Source organism: Ranitomeya imitator, chromosome 3 (genome assembly GCF_032444005.1).
Source record: "Ranitomeya imitator isolate aRanImi1 chromosome 3, aRanImi1.pri, whole genome shotgun sequence".
In the NCBI taxonomy this organism is placed as follows: domain Eukaryota; kingdom Metazoa; phylum Chordata; class Amphibia; order Anura; family Dendrobatidae; genus Ranitomeya; species Ranitomeya imitator.
In genome coordinates this window covers 566244707-566262253 of record NC_091284.1, presented here as the reverse complement: position 1 = coordinate 566262253, position 17547 = coordinate 566244707, and positions in this window count along the sequence as shown.

The following is a 17547-nucleotide window of genomic DNA, read 5'->3' as shown; positions in this document are numbered from 1 at the left end:
GAATCTTTTTACCAATCTTTTCAATCACACTGATAACCAAACAATCTTTCACAAATTTGCTCTAAAATAGGCACCATATTTTACTTTCAACTTCCATACAGTACTATTGTTTTAAACATAAATCTTCCAGCGCGTACTACACCAAGTACAGAATATTCAGAGAATCTTGAGCACAGCTCCATGCCCCCCTTCCTCTGGCACTCAGGGGAGATAGGGACTCACAGCATCACTCCACACAGAAGGAGAAAGCAATCGCAAGCTGCCCCTCCCATCAGGTATTCAGCAGAGATAAGAACTTAGTGTCTTTCACACAGAAACAGAATGCAGCAGTTCTTAGAATTAGGCTTCTTTCACACTTGCGTCATCTGGCGGCTGTCACAATGCGTCAGCGCGACGTATCGACGGATGCGTCAAAAATAGTGAAAAACGGATGCAACAGATGTGACAGTTCCGTCAAAAAACTGGATCCGTTGCATCCGTCTTGTTCGTTTTTACCATCCGTTTCATTTGTTTTTTTTACGGATCCATTTTCCATACCTAAAAATGGGAGTCTCCCAAATGTGATTGGCTACTGGAAAATAAGGGAAACCGTATGCTGACCATTTTTACACCTCATCTTTGACAGGGTTTAGAGAAAGTGGCAGAGATGGAAGGAATGGGGGTGACGCCCCAGGCCAGGTTGATATAGATGTGGGGCTGTCTGGTGAATTGGCTACAAAATCCTGATTCTGAGCATGCTCAGTGTAAAAAGACGTATTCCAGAGCTGGATTCCATCATATGACGTGCCACGACGGATCCTGCGCCCATAGGCTTCCATTTTAGCTAACGACGAATGCCGCAGGATCCGTCGTGACGCAGACAAAAAGCGTTACATTGAGCATTTTTTCCAGTCGACGGTCCGCCAAATTCCGACAGATCCAGTGCACGACGGACGAAACGTGTGGCCATACGTCGCGATCCGTCGCTAATACAAGTATATGGGAAAAAACGCATCTTGAAGGCAAATTTGCAGGATCCGTTTTTTGCCCAAAACGATGCATTGTGACGGATCTGAAAAGACGGAAGTGTGAAAGAGGCCTTAATCTCTACAAAACATTCATCCTCTCGGAATTGAAAACAGTTCCGCTATATGGGCAGATCACTGCATAATTTGAATAAGCTGATTCTGACCGCGTCCGGCCAAAACACATATAGAAACCTATCCAATGTCAAATCATATATAACACGGGTTTCACTATATCTTAGATGTAAATTAAATGTACATTAAAAATATCCACAACTCATCCATCCTGGACCCTTAGCAACAATTAGATAAGTAATGATATTTATGTGATCATTCATTCATACGTGCTCATTCAGGGATTGCTTTTTTTTCCCTTCACTTTTCAGTTGATTTTTACAAGAAGAATATCCCTTATCTCAATCACTCCACCTAATTCAGCTCAAATTGAGTTGAATAATGTCTTCTGTCACATACAGAGGACCACACCTAACGGAACCCCTCATCAATCGGGGAATTATTTATTTATCCCTTATCTGAATTACTCACCTCCCATCTCATTCAGAGGTTCTCATAGACATACATACAAGGTTCACACAGCCTGCCTATTTTGCACTTTGAAATTAACACAACTCTATATAAAAAATCTGCAGCAGTGTGAAAGCACTTAAGGCCAAACAACAAGAACCACAGCCCTATACAAAATACAGCTTCATATAATGCAATGCCAATCCAAAGTGACCAAAATAACAACACTGCACAGAGTCTATCCCGGCTCTGTACTACACACTACACACATACACAACCAATTAGTATATTGACAGAAAATACAGATAACAATTATCATCCTATTACTCTATTATTCAACTCTCATATGGACATAAACAGACAAAACACAAAACTCACTGGTGATGTATAGAGTTGAGCGACCTTGACCTTTTTAGAGTCGAGCCGGGTTTTGCGAAACCCGACTATGTCCAAAGTCGGGTCGAGTGAAATCGGCCGATTATGACGTAAAGTCGGGATCGACCGAAACACGAAACCCAATGCAAGTCAATGGGGCAGCATAGTCGGCAGTGAGTGGGGGCCAGGAAAACACCTAGAGTGCCCATTTTAATGTCAAAACCATCCATTCTTCTTAATGAAGCTTGTCAAGCGTAATTTACCTTATAATAATTGGAAGGCATTTGAAATTGGGGGTCATTTGGCTAAAGTTGTGGGGGGTAGGGCTGGTTCAAGTAATTAGTGGGCCCAGGAAATCTGGACCACGTCACGGCAGTGGAGCAGGGAGAGGTAAGTATTTCAACTTTGCAAGTGCTGTGAACCTGAGCAAGCAGGGGGGGCCCACTCGTTGGCATTGGCACTGGCACAGGGCCCCTCAAAGTACAGCGGTGTGTTTGCACGGCGGGGGCGCCTCCCACCGGCAGCAACACTTTTGCGTACTATGAGAGGCCCTGTGCCAGTGACGTCGCCAACTAGTATTCCTCCCCCCACCTGATGAAAGAACCTGCACTTTCATCTGCACCTTCCTCTTTGTCCCCGTGTAAGGTGGTATGGTATGCGGGAAGAGCAACCTGACTTTCAGCAGGGTCACAATGTTGTTGTGTAGCGTGCACGGGGAATGTTGCGTTATGGGTCAATGTACCAGCAGACTCATCTATCACTGGCTGGGCAATGGGCACGATGAAGTGGAAACACAGATATAGGCCCAAAGAAGAAAGTGGGCTAAATGCAGTTCAAAATTGGTAACACAGGAATAACCAGGGGGCATTGCAGTGGAGGACAACTGGAATGAGAGGCTGACACAGAGAGTAGGGCCAAATCAGTAAGTAGTCGAAATGCAGTTCAAAATTGGCAACCGTAGTAAACAGGCGGCACAGCTTTGTTCAGTGGAGGAGAACAGCAAGGAGTGGCAGACACCGATAGTAGGCCCCAACCCAACTAGTAGGCCAAATGCAGTCTAACATTAACAACTACTTAACGAGAGGCTGAAAATGGAATTTTAGGACAGGAAACCAGGAGAACAGCAAGGAGTGGCAGACACCGATAGTAGGCCCCAAACCAACTAGTACGCCAAATGCAGTTGTTCCATTTAACCACAATTTAATGAGAGCCTGAAGATAGAAGCTCAGGAAAGGCAACCTGGTGAAAACCTTGGAGTGTAACACAACCTGTCTCTACACCCCATACCAAATTTGTAGGCCTAATGCAGCGTAGTTTCCACCAACTACTAAACGAGAGCCGGAAGATCGAAGCTCATGAAAGGCAACCCGGGGAACACCTTGGAGTGTAACACAACCTCTCTCTACACCACGAAAGGGCTGATTCTTAGGAAGGAAGGCTGTTGTAAATAAGCATTGCGCGTCCGAGGGTGATTATATTCTTATTCGGTATCTACTCACCCTCGGACGCGCCATGCTTATTGATTTGTAATTAATGTTTATTTGCAATGTGCTTTTGACTTACTCAATTATTTTTTTAATTATTGATTTTATTAAATTAATAGTTTAACATCTTATTGGAAATAATTTAAAGGAGACGCGACAGGACAACACTCGGTGGATGCCATATCTGTGTTAACAACTCCAAAAAACTTTCAGTTAACTTCTTGCAGGAGAAAGAAATTGTAGCTGTTGGACCTTTGTAGTACAGTTCCAGATATTTGTTGTGTGTTTGTTTTGATTGTTAAAATGTCTGCATTTGAGATGTCAACACGATCTTATTTTTTATAATCAAATTAATTTTTTAAATATTTTATTAGGTTGGTTCAAGGGGTACACGGGCCGCAGTAGACAGGTCAGTGGAGGCCTAGTGGAAGGAGGGACCGCAGATGCGCCACTGTTTCACCCATACACAATTAGTAGGCCTAATGCAGCGTAGTTTCCAACAGCTACTAAACGAGAGCCGGAAGATCGAAGCTCAGGAAAGGCAACCTGGGGAACACCTTGGAGTGTAACACACCATCTCTCTCCACCCCATACCCATTTTGTAGGCCTAATTCAGCGTACTTTTCTACAACTACTAAACGAGAGCATGAAGATCGAAGCTCAGGAAAGGCAACCTGGTGAAAACCTTGGAGTGTAACACAACCTGTCTCTACACCCCATACCAAATTTGTAGGCCTAATGCAGCGTAGTTTCCACCAACTACTAAACGAGAGCCGGAAGATCGAAGCTCATGAAAGGCAACCCGGGGAACACCTTGGAGTGTAACACAACCTCTCTCTACACCACGAAAGGGCTGATTCTTAGGAAGGAAGGCTGTTGTAAATAAGCATTGCGCGTCCGAGGGTGATTATATTCTTATTCGGTATCTACTCACCCTCGGACGCGCCATGCTTCTTGATTTGTAATTAATGTTTATTTGCAATGTGCTTTTGACTTACTCAATTATTTTTTTAATTATTGATTTTATTAAATTAATAGTTTAACATCTTATTGGAAATAATTTAAAGGAGACGCGACAGGACAACACTCGGTGGATGCCATATCTGTGTTAACAACTCCAAAAAACTTTCAGTTAACTTCTTGCAGGAGAAAGAAATTGTAGCTGTTGGACCTTTGTAGTACAGTTCCAGATATTTGTTGTGTGTTTGTTTTGATTGTTAAAATGTCTGCATTTGAGATCTCAACACGATCTTATTTTTTATAATCAAATTAATTTTTTAAATATTTTATTAGGTTGGTTCAAGGGGTACACGGGCCGCAGTAGACAGGTCAGTGGAGGCCTAGTGGAAGGAGGGACCGCAGATGCGCCACTGTTTCACCCATACACAATTAGTAGGCCTAATGCAGCGTAGTTTCCAACAGCTACTAAACGAGAGCCGGAAGATCGAAGCTCAGGAAAGGCAACCTGGGGAACACCTTGGAGTGTAACACAACCTCTCTCTACACCACGGAAGGGCTGATTCTTAGGAAGGAAGGCTGTTGTAAATAAGCATTGCGCGTCCGAGGGTGATTATATTCTTATTCGGTATCTACTCACCCTCGGACGCGCCATGCTTCTTGATTTGTAATTAATGTTTATTTGCAATGTGCTTTTGACTTACTCAATTATTTTTTTAATTATTGATTTTATTAAATTAATAGTTTAACATCTTATTGGAAATAATTTAAAGGAGACGCGACAGGACAACACTCGGTGGATGCCATATCTGTGTTAACAACTCCAAAAAACTTTCAGTTAACTTCTTGCAGGAGAAAGAAATTGTAGCTGTTGGACCTTTGTAGTACAGTTCCAGATATTTGTTGTGTGTTTGTTTTGATTGTTAAAATGTCTGCATTTGAGATCTCAACACGATCTTATTTTTTATAATCAAATTAATTTTTTAAATATTTTATTAGGTTGGTTCAAGGGGTACACGGGCCGCAGTAGACAGGTCAGTGGAGGCCTAGTGGAAGGAGGGACCGCAGATGCGCCACTGTTTCACCCATACACAATTAGTAGGCCTAATGCAGCGTAGTTTCCAACAGCTACTAAACGAGAGCCGGAAGATCGAAGCTCAGGAAAGGCAACCTGGGGAACACCTTGGAGTGTAACACACCATCTCTCTCCACCCCATACCCATTTTGTAGGCCTAATTCAGCGTACTTTTCTACAACTACTAAACGAGAGCATGAAGATCGAAGCTCAGGAAAGGCAACCTGGTGAAAACCTTGGAGTGTAACACAACCTGTCTCTACACCCCATACCAAATTTGTAGGCCTAATGCAGCGTAGTTTCCACCAACTACTAAACGAGAGCCGGAAGATCGAAGCTCATGAAAGGCAACCCGGGGAACACCTTGGAGTGTAACACAACCTCTCTCTACACCACGAAAGGGCTGATTCTTAGGAAGGAAGGCTGTTGTAAATAAGCATTGCGCGTCCGAGGGTGATTATATTCTTATTCGGTATCTACTCACCCTCGGACGCGCCATGCTTCTTGATTTGTAATTAATGTTTATTTGCAATGTGCTTTTGACTTACTCAATTATTTTTTTAATTATTGATTTTATTAAATTAATAGTTTAACATCTTATTGGAAATAATTTAAAGGAGACGCGACAGGACAACACTCGGTGGATGCCATATCTGTGTTAACAACTCCAAAAAACTTTCAGTTAACTTCTTGCAGGAGAAAGAAATTGTAGCTGTTGGACCTTTGTAGTACAGTTCCAGATATTTGTTGTGTGTTTGTTTTGATTGTTAAAATGTCTGCATTTGAGATCTCAACACGATCTTATTTTTTATAATCAAATTAATTTTTTAAATATTTTATTAGGTTGGTTCAAGGGGTACACGGGCCGCAGTAGACAGGTCAGTGGAGGCCTAGTGGAAGGAGGGACCGCAGATGCGCCACTGTTTCACCCATACACAATTAGTAGGCCTAATGCAGCGTAGTTTCCAACAGCTACTAAACGAGAGCCGGAAGATCGAAGCTCAGGAAAGGCAACCTGGGGAACACCTTGGAGTGTAACACAACCTCTCTCTACACCACGGAAGGGCTGATTCTTAGGAAGGAAGGCTGTTGTAAATAAGCATTGCGCGTCCGAGGGTGATTATATTCTTATTTGGTATCTACTCACCCTCGGACGCGCCATGCTTCTTGATTTGTAATTAATGTTTATTTGCAATGTGCTTTTGACTTACTCAATTATTTTTTTAATTATTGATTTTATTAAATTAATAGTTTAACATCTTATTGGAAATAATTTAAAGGAGACGCGACAGGACAACACTCGGTGGATGCCATATCTGTGTTAACAACTCCAAAAAACTTTCAGTTAACTTCTTGCAGGAGAAAGAAATTGTAGCTGTTGGACCTTTGTAGTACAGTTCCAGATATTTGTTGTGTGTTTGTTTTGATTGTTAAAATGTCTGCATTTGAGATCTCAACACGATCTTATTTTTTATAATCAAATTAATTTTTTAAATATTTTATTAGGTTGGTTCAAGGGGTACACGGGCCGCAGTAGACAGGTCAGTGGAGGCCTAGTGGAAGGAGGGACCGCAGATGCGCCACTGTTTCACCCATACACAATTAGTAGGCCTAATGCAGCGTAGTTTCCAACAGCTACTAAACGAGAGCCGGAAGATCGAAGCTCAGGAAAGGCAACCTGGGGAACACCTTGGAGTGTAACACAACCTCTCTCTACACCACGGAAGGGCTGATTCTTAGGAAGGAAGGCTGTTGTAAATAAGCATTGCGCGTCCGAGGGTGATTATATTCTTATTCGGTATCTACTCACCCTCGGACGCGCCATGCTTCTTGATTTGTAATTAATGTTTATTTGCAATGTGCTTTTGACTTACTCAATTATTTTTTTAATTATTGATTTTATTAAATTAATAGTTTAACATCTTATTGGAAATAATTTAAAGGAGACGCGACAGGACAACACTCGGTGGATGCCATATCTGTGTTAACAACTCCAAAAAACTTTCAGTTAACTTCTTGCAGGAGAAAGAAATTGTAGCTGTTGGACCTTTGTAGTACAGTTCCAGATATTTGTTGTGTGTTTGTTTTGATTGTTAAAATGTCTGCATTTGAGATCTCAACACGATCTTATTTTTTATAATCAAATTAATTTTTTTTATATTTAATGATGTTGGTTCAAGGGGTACACGGGCAGCAATAGACAGGTCAGTGGAGGCCTAGTGGAAGGAGTGACGGCAGACAGGCATCAAAGGCCTAACATTGGGCTGGCTGTAGGCAAGTTAAAATTGGTTCCAGGGGAACACGGCCATCAGTGGCCTGGTCAGTGTAGTTGTAGTTGAAAGAACGGGACGCAGACAGGCTTCGAAGGCCTAACATAATAACATAGGGCTGGCTGTAGGCAAGTTAAAATTGGTTCCAGGGGAACACGGCCATCAGTGGCCTGGTCAGTGTAGTTGTAGTTGAAAGAACGGGACGCAGACAGGCTTCGAAGGCCTAACATAACAAACTTGGGCTGGCTGTAGGCACTTTTAAATTTGTTCCAGGGGTACATGGGCAGCAGTGTATGGTCAGTGGAAATCTAGTGGAAGGAGTGACCGCAGACAGGCTTCCAAGGCCTAACATAACAAACTTGGGCTGGCTGTAGGCACTTTTAAATTGGTTCCAGGGGTACACGGGCAGCAGTGGTCTGGTCAGTGGAAGTCTAGTGGAAGGAGTGACCGCAGACAGGCTTCCAAGGCCTAACATAACAAACTTGGGCTGGCTGTAGGCACTTTTAAATTGGTTCCAGGGGTACACGGGCAGCAGTGGTCTGGTCAGTGGAAGTCTAGTGGAAGGAGTGACCGCAGACAGGCTTCCAAGGCCTAACATAACAAACTTGGGCTGGCTGTAGGCACTTTTAAATTGGTTCCAGGGGTACACGGGCAGCAGTGGTCTGGTCAGTGGAAGTCTAGTGGAAGGAGTGACCGCAGACAGGCTTCCAAGGCCTAACATAACAAACTTGGGCTGGCTGTAGGCACTTTTAAATTGGTTCCAGGGGTACACGGGCAGCAGTGGTCTGGTCAGTGGAAGTCTAGTGGAAGGAGTGACCGCAGACAGGCTTCCAAGGCCTAACATAACAAACTTGGGCTGGCTGTAGGCACTTTTAAATTGGTTCCAGGGGTACACGGGCAGCAGTGGTCTGGTCAGTGGAAGGAGTGACCGCAGACAGGCTTCCAAGGCCTAACATAACAAACTTGGGCTGGCTGTAGGCACTTTTAAATTGGTTCCAGGGGTACACGGGCAGCAGTGGTCTGGTCAGTGGAAGTCTAGTGGAAGGAGTGACCGCAGACAGGCTTCCAAGGCCTAACATAACAAACTTGGGCTGGCTGTAGGCACTTTTAAATTGGTTCCAGGGGTACACGGGCAGCAGTGGTCTGGTCAGTGGAAGTCTAGTGGAAGGAGTGACCGCAGACAGGCTTCCAAGGCCTAACATAACAAACTTGGGCTGGCTGTAGGCACTTTTAAATTGGTTCCAGGGGTACACGGGCAGCAGTGGTCTGGTCAGTGGAAGTCTAGTGGAAGGAGTGACCGCAGACAGGCTTCTAAGGCCTAACATAACAAACTTGGGCTGGCTGTAGGCACTTTTAAATTGTTTCCAGGGGTACATGGGCAGCAGTGGTCTGGTCAGTGGAAGGAGTGACCGCAGACAGGCTTCCAAGGCCTAACATAACAAACTTGGGCTGGCTGTAGGCACTTTTAAATTTGTTCCAGGGGTACACGGGCAGCAGTGGTCTGGTCAGTGGAAGTCTAGTGGAAGGAGTGACCGCAGACAGGCTTCCAAGGCCTAACATAACAAACTTGGGCTGGCTGTAGGCACTTTTAAATTGGTTCCAGGGGTACACGGGCAGCAGTGGTCTGGTCAGTGGAAGGAGTGACCGCAGACAGGCTTCCAAGGCCTAACATAACAAACTTGGGCTGGCTGTAGGCACTTTTAAATTGGTTCCAGGGGTACACGGGCAGCAGTGGTCTGGTCAGTGGAAGTCTAGTGGAAGGAGTGACCGCAGACAGGCTTCCAAGGCCTAACATAACAAACTTGGGCTGGCTGTAGGCACTTTTAAATTGGTTCCAGGGGTACACGGGCAGCAGTGGTCTGGTCAGTGGAAGTCTAGTGGAAGGAGTGACCGCAGACAGGCTTCCAAGGCCTAACATAACAAACTTGGGCTGGCTGTAGGCACTTTTAAATTGGTTCCAGGGGTACACGGGCAGCAGTGGTCTGGTCAGTGGAAGGAGTGACCGCAGACAGGCTTCCAAGGCCTAACATAACAAACTTGGGCTGGCTGTAGGCACTTTTAAATTGGTTCCAGGGGTACACGGGCAGCAGTGGTCTGGTCAGTGGAAGTCTAGTGGAAGGAGTGACGGCAGACAGGCTTCGAAGGCCTAACATAACAAAATTGGGCTGACTGTAGGCACTTTTAAATTGGTTCCAGGGTAACACGGCCAGCAGTGGCCTGGTCAGTGTAGTAGTTGTAGAAAGAAGGGACCGCAGACAGGCTTCGAAGGCCTAACATAACAAAAATGTCAAAACAATGGTATTGTCAGTGCCAGGCATTGAAGGATGTCAGCGCCTAGACTACACATTGGTGAAGCTGTGAGAGATAATTTTGCTAGTGGTAGAGCACTGTTTGAGCTGGGGGGGGGGAACTGTCTTGTGGCCGGCGGTACAGGCACAGGGCCCCTCATATTACAACGGTGTGTCTGACGTTGGGTGCGCACCACCACCGCCAGAGACACTTTATTGTACTATGAGGGACCCAGTGGCAGTGTCGTCGACCAAAAGCGGCCACACCCACCTCTTCAGACAAACAGCACTCTCAAGGGTCCAAGCGCAAAGTGGCGATAGCACGGCCCCGTGTGGGGAGTTTGGCCATTTCGTGAGGTGGAAACATGTCGTATGCTGGACAATCAGGTGAAGAAAATTACGAGATTGGAAAAGTCATTCAGAATAGTCCACAGGCAAGACCTTTTCATAGGAAAGCTAGGTGTCAGCCGGGCAGGGTGGGGCAAAAGATTTTGAAATCCAGTTGTGGTTCATTTTAATGAAGGTTAGATCATCTACATTTTGGGTAGCCAGACGAGTCCTTTTTTCTGTTAGTATTGAACCTGCAGCACTGAATACTCTTTCTGATAGGACACTAGCTGCCGGGCAAGCAAGCTCCTGCAATGCATATTCTGCCAATTCTGGCCAGGTGTCTAATTTGGATGCCCAGTAATCAAATGGGAATGACGGTTGAGGGAGAACGTCGATAAGGGATGAAAAATAGTTTGTAACCATACTGGACAAATGTTGTCTCCTGTCACTTTGAATTGATGCTGCAGTACCTGTCCTGTCTGCGGTCATAGAAAAATCACTCCACAACCTGGTCAGAAAACCCCTCTGGCCAACGCCACTTCTGATTTCTGCCCCTCTAACACCTCTGGTCTGCTGGCCCCTGGAGCTCGTGTGAGAACGATCACGGGCGCTGTGTGCAGGGAATGCCAGAAGCAAACGGTCAACAAGAGTTGATTGTTTTGTTGCTAATATTAGTTCCAAGTTCTCATGTGGCATAATATTTTGCAATTTGCCTTTATAGCGAGGATCAAGGAGGCAGGCCAACCAGTAATCGTCATCGTTCATCATTTTTGTAATGCGTGTGTCCCTTTTGAGGATACGCAAGGCATAATCCGCCATGTGGGCCAAAGTTCCCGTTGTCAAATCTGCGGTTGTGCTTGGTTGAGGGGCAGTTGCAGGCAAATCTACGTCACTTGTGTCCCTCAAAAAACCAGAACCCGGCCTTGCCACGCCACCAATTTCCCGTGCCCCCGGGAAAGCTTCCTCATTAAAAATATACTCATCCCCATCATCCTCCTCATCCTCCACCTCCTCTTCGCCCGGTACCTCGTCATGTACACTGCCCTGACCAGACAATCGCTGACTGTCATCAAGGCTTTCCTCTTCCTCTGGTGCAGACGCCTGATCCTTTATGTGCGTCAAACTTTGCATCAGCAGACGCATTAGGGGGATGCTCATGCTTATTATGGCGTTGTCTGCACTAACCAGCCGTGTGCATTCCTCAAAACACTGAAGGACTTGACACATGTCTTGAATCTTCGACCACTGCACACCTGACAACTCCATGTCTGCCATCCTACTGCCTGCCCGTGTATGTGTATCCTCCCACAAAAACATAACAGCCCGCCTCTGTTCGCACAGTCTCTGAAGCATGTGCAGTGTTGAGTTCCACCTTGTTGCAACGTCTATGATTAGGCGATGCTGGGGAAGGTTCAAAGAACGCTGATAGGTCTGCATACGGCTGGAGTGTACAGGCGAACGGCGGATATGTGCGCAAAGTCCACGCACTTTGAGGAGCAGGTCGGATAACCCCGGATAACTTTTCAGGAAGCACTGCACCACCAGGTTTAAGGTGTGAGCCAGGCAAGGAATGTGTTTCAGTTGGGAAAGGGAGATGGCAGCCATGAAATTCCTTCCGTTATCACTCACTACCTTGCCTGCCTCAAGATCTACAGTGCCCAGCCACGACTGCGTTTCTTGCTGCAAGAACTCGGACAGAACTTCCGCGGTGTGTCTATTGTCGCCCAAACACTTCATAGCCAATACAGCCTGCTGACGTATGCCAGTAGCTGCCCCATAATGGGAGACCTGGTGTGCAACAGTGGCAGGTGCGGATGGAGTGTTTGTGCGACTGCGGTCTGTGGACGAGCTCTTGCTTCTGCAGGAGGACGAGGAGGAGGAGGAGGAGGAGGAGGGGGTGCGAACGGCTACAGACAACTGTTTACTAGACCGTGGGCTAGGCAGAACTGTCCCAAACTTGCTGTCCCCTGTGGACCCTGAATCCACCACATTTACCCAGTGTGCCGTGATGGACACGTAACGTCCCTGGCCATGCCTACTGGTCCATGCATCTGTTGTCAGGTGCACCTTTGTGCTCACAGATTGCCTGAGTGCATGGACGATGCGCTCTTTAACATGCTGGTGGAGGGCTGGGATGGCTTTTCTGGAAAAAAAGTGTCGACTGGGTAGCTCGTAGCGTGGTACAGCGTAGTCCATCAGGTCTTTGAAAGCTTCGCTTTCAACTAACCGGTAGGGCATCATCTCTAACGAGATTAGTCTAGCTATGTGGGCGTTCAAACCCTGTGTACGCGGATGCGAGGCTAAGTATTTCCTTTTTCTAACCATAGTCTCATGTAGGGTGAGCTGGACTGGAGAGCTGGAGATCGTGGAACTAGCGGGGGTGCCGGTGGACATGGCAGACTGAGAGACGGTGGGAGATGGTATTGTTGCCGCCGGTGCCCTAGATGCAGTGTTTCCTACTACGAAACTGGTGATTCCCTGACCCTGACTGCTTTGGCCTGGCAAAGATACCTGCACAGATACAGCAGGTGGTGCGCTAAATGGTGGTCCTACACTGCCGGAAGGGATGTTGCGTTGATGACTAGCTTCATTGGCCGAGGGTGCAACAACCTTAAGGGACGTTTGGTAGTTAGTCCAAGCTTTCAAATGCATGGTGGTTAAATGTCTATGCATGCAACTAGTATTGAGACTTTTCAGATTCTGACCTCTGCTTAAGGAAGTAGAACATTTTTGACAGATGACTTTGCGCTGATCAATTGGATGTTGTTTAAAAAAATGCCAGACTGCACTCTTTCTAGCATCGGATACCTTTTCAGGCATTGCAGACTGAGCTTTAACCGGATGGCCACGCTGTCCTCCACCAGGTTTTGGCTTTGCCACGCGTTTTGGGCAAGATACGGGCCCGGCAGATGGAACCTGTGGCGATGTTGATGCCTGCTGCGGCCCCTCCTCCTCCTCTGCTTCAGAACTGCTGCCGCCTGCACCCTGTTCCCCCAATGGCTGCCAATCGGGGTCAAGAACTGGGTCATCTAATAACTCTTCTTGTACCTCCTGCGCAACTTCGTCTGTGTCACCATGTCGTTCGGTGGTATAGCGTTCGTGATGGGGCAACATAGTCTCATCAGGGTCTGATTCTTGATCAGCACCCTGCGAGGGCAATGTTGTGGTCTGAGTCAAAGGACCAGCATAGTAGTCTGGCTGTGGCTGTGCGTCAGTGCACTCCATGTCAGATTCAATTTGTAATGGGCATGGACTGTTAACTGCTTCACTTTCTAAGCCAGGGACGGTATGTGTAAAGAGCTCCATGGAGTAACCCGTTGTGTCGCCTGCTGCATTCTTCTCTGTTGTTGTTTTTGCTGAAGAGGACAAGGAAGTGACTTGTCCCTGACCGTGAACATCCACTAACGACGCGCTGCTTTTACTTTTACCAGTTTCACGAGAGGAGGCAAAAGAGCTAGAGGCTGAGTCAGCAAGATAAGCCAAAACTTGCTCTTGCTGCTCCGGCTTTAAAAGCGGTTTTCCTAATCCCAGAAAAGGGAGCGTTCGAGGCCTTGTGTAGCCGGACGACGAACCTGGCTCCACAGCTCCAGACTTAGGTGCAATATTTTTTTCCCCACGACCACCTGATGCTCCACCACTACCACTACCCTCATTACCAGCTGACAATGAACGCCCCCGGCCACGACCTCTTCCACTAGACTTCCTCATTGTTTTAAAAACGTAACCAAACTAACGTTATTTGTTGCAGTCACACAACTTACACGGTGAGCTATAACTTCAGTATGATTTAGCTACCCCTTTACAGGTTGGTGAGACCACAGCGAAAATCAGGCCCAATGTTACACACTCTTTTTTTGGTGGCTGCAAATTAGAGAGATGCCCCACACGCAGGACTGTCACTGAAGCACAAATGTTAATATTAATGTCACACTATTATTTTTTTTTTATTTTTATTTTTTTCAGGAACACTTTAGAAACCCCCCAAAAAAAAAAAAATAGATTTTTGCAGGGAGAATTTAGAAAACAAATGTAACAAACTATATGCTTTCTATGGGCCACTGAGTGAGAGATGACGCACACAGGAATCAGGAGTGGCACACAAGCCCAGAGGCCAATATTTTTCTACCAATGATTGATGGAGTTATTTTCTCTGGTAGATTTTGGAACCCAAATCAAGGAAAAAAAATGTAGGCTTTCTATGGACCACAATTGGAGAGAGAGAGAGAGAGAGAGAGAGAGAGAGAGAGAGAGAGAGAGAGAGATGGCACACCCAGGAGTCAAGACTGGCACACAAGCAGAAAGGCCAATATTAATCTCCCATTTTTTGGGGGGTTTTGTTTTTTTTTTTTGTTTTTGTTTTTTTTCAGGGAGACTTTAGAAAAAAAAATAATAAAAAAAATATGATTTTATCAGGAAGAATTTAGAAACCAAATAAAATAAAATGATTTTTTCAGGGAGAATTTATAAAACAAATAAAAACAAAAATAGGCGTTCTATGGCCCACTGACTGAGAGATGACGCACACAGGAGTCAGGAGTGGCACACAAGCCCAGAGGCCAATATTTTTCTACCAATGATTGATGTAGTTATTTTCTCTGGTAGATTTTGGAACCCAAATCAAGGAAAAAAAATATAGGCTTTCTATGGACCACAATTGGAGAGAGAGAGAGAGAGAGAGAGATGGCACACCCAGGAGTCAAGACTGGCACACAAGCAGAAAGGCCAATATTAATCTCCCACTGTTTTTTTTGTTTGTTTGTTTTTTTTTTTTTTCAGGGAGACTTTAGAAAAAAAAATAATAAAAAAAATATGATTTTATCAGGAAGAATTTAGAAACCAAATAAAATAAAATGATTTTTTCAGGGAGAATTTATAAAACAAATAAAAACAAAAATAGGCGTTCTATGGCCCACTGACTGAGAGATGACGCACACAGGAGTCAGGAGTGGCACACAAACCCAGAGGCCAATATTTTTCTACCAATGATTGATGTAGTTATTTTCTCTGGTAGATTTTAGAACCCAAATCAAGGAAAAAAAATATAGGCTTTCTATGGACCACAATTGGAGAGAGAGAGAGAGAGAGAGAGAGAGATGGCACACCCAGGAGTCAAGACTGGCACACAAGCAGAAAGGCCAATATTAATCTCCCACTGTTTTTTTTGGTTGTTTTTTTTTTTTTTTTTTCAGGGAGACTTTAGAAAAAAAAATAATAAAAAAAATATGATTTTATCAGGAAGAATTTAGAAACCAAATAAAATAAAATGATTTTTTCAGGGAGAATTTAGAAAACAAATAAAACCAAAAATAGGCGTTCTATGGCCCACTGACTGAGAGATGACGCACCCAGGAGTCAAGACTGGCACACAAGCAGAAAGGCCAATATTAATCTCCCACTGTTTTTTTTTTTTTTTTCAGGGAGACTTTAGAAAAAAAAATAATAAAAAAAATATGATTTTATCAGGAAGAATTTAGAAACCAAATAAAATAAAATGATTTTTTCAGGGAGAATTTAGAAAACAAATAAAACCAAAAATAGGCGTTCTATGGCCCACTGACTGAGAGAGAGAGAGAGATGGAACGCTTAGTACTGGCACACAAGCCCAAAGGGCAATATTAATCTCCCTTTTTTTTTCCAGGGAGAATTTCTAAAACCCAAAAAAAAAAAAAAATAGGCTTTCTATGGCCCACTATTTGTGAGAGAGATGGGACGCTCAGGACTGGCACAGATGGCACGCTCAGGACTGGCACAGAAGCCCAGAGGCCAATATTAATCTCCCTTTTTTTCTGGGAGAATTTATAAAACCAAAAAAATATTTAAATAGGCTTTCTATGGCCCACTATTTGTGAGAGAGATGGCACGCTCAGGACTGGCACAGATGGCACGCTCACAACTGGCACACAAGCCCAGAGGCCAATATTAATCTCCCTTTTTTCAGGGAAAATTTATAAAACCAAAAAAAAAATTAAATAGGCTTTCTATGGCCCACTATTTGTGAGAGAGATGGCACGCTCAGGACTGGCACAGATGGCACGCTCACAACTGGCACACAAGCCCAGAGGCCAATATTAATCTCCCTTTTTTCAGGGAAAATTTATAAAACAAAAAAAAAAATTAAATAGGCTTTCTATGGCCCACTATTTGTGAGAGAGATGGCACGCTCAGGGCTGGCACAGATGGCACGCTCAGGACTGGCACACAAGCCCAGAGGCCAATATTAATCTCCCTTTTTTTCAGGGAGAATTTATAAAACCAAAAAAAAAAAAAAATAGGCTTTCTATGGCCCACTATTTGTGAGAGAGATGGCACGCTCAGGGCTGGCACAGATGGCACGCTCAGGACTGGCACACAAGCCCAGAGGCCAATATTAATCTCCCTTTTTTTCAGGGAGAATTTATAAAACCCAAAAAAAAAAAAATAGGCTTTCTATGGCCCACTATTTGTGAGAGAGATGGGACGCTCAGGACTGGCACAGATGGCACGCTCAGGACTGGCACAGAAGCCCAGAGGCCAATATTAATCTCCCTTTTTTTCTGGGAGAATTTATAAAACCAAAAAAATATTTAAATAGGCTTTCTATGGCCCACTATTTGTGAGAGAGATGGCACGCTCAGGACTGGCACAGATGGCACGCTCACAACTGGCACACAAGCCCAGAGGCCAATATTAATCTCCCTTTTTTCAGGGAAAATTTATAAAACAAAAAAAAAAATTAAATAGGCTTTCTATGGCCCACTATTTGTGAGAGAGATGGCACGCTCAGGGCTGGCACAGATGGCACACTCAGGACTGGCACACAAGCCCAAAGGCCAATATTAATCTCCCACTGTATTTTTATCAGGGAGAATTTATACACCCCACAAAAAAAAATACAGAAAAATGAAAAGGCTTTCTATGGCCCACTATGTGAGAGAGATGGCACACACAGGGATGGCACTCTAGCAGAAATGCCAAATTGCCAATCTTAATCTCCCACCAAAAAAAAAAAAAAAAAAAAAAAACAGGGAATGTCCTACAATTACTATCTCCCTGCCTGCAGTAATCTCAGCCAGGTATGGCAGGCAGCTACTATCTCCCTGCCTGCAGTAATCTCAGCCAGGTATGGCAGGCAGCAATAAGGAGTGGACTGATGCACAAATGAAATAAAAAGTGTGGACAAACAAAAAAGATAGCTGTGCAGAAAGGAAGGAACAAGAGGATTTGTGCTTTGAAAAAAGCAGTTGGTTTGCACAGCGGCGT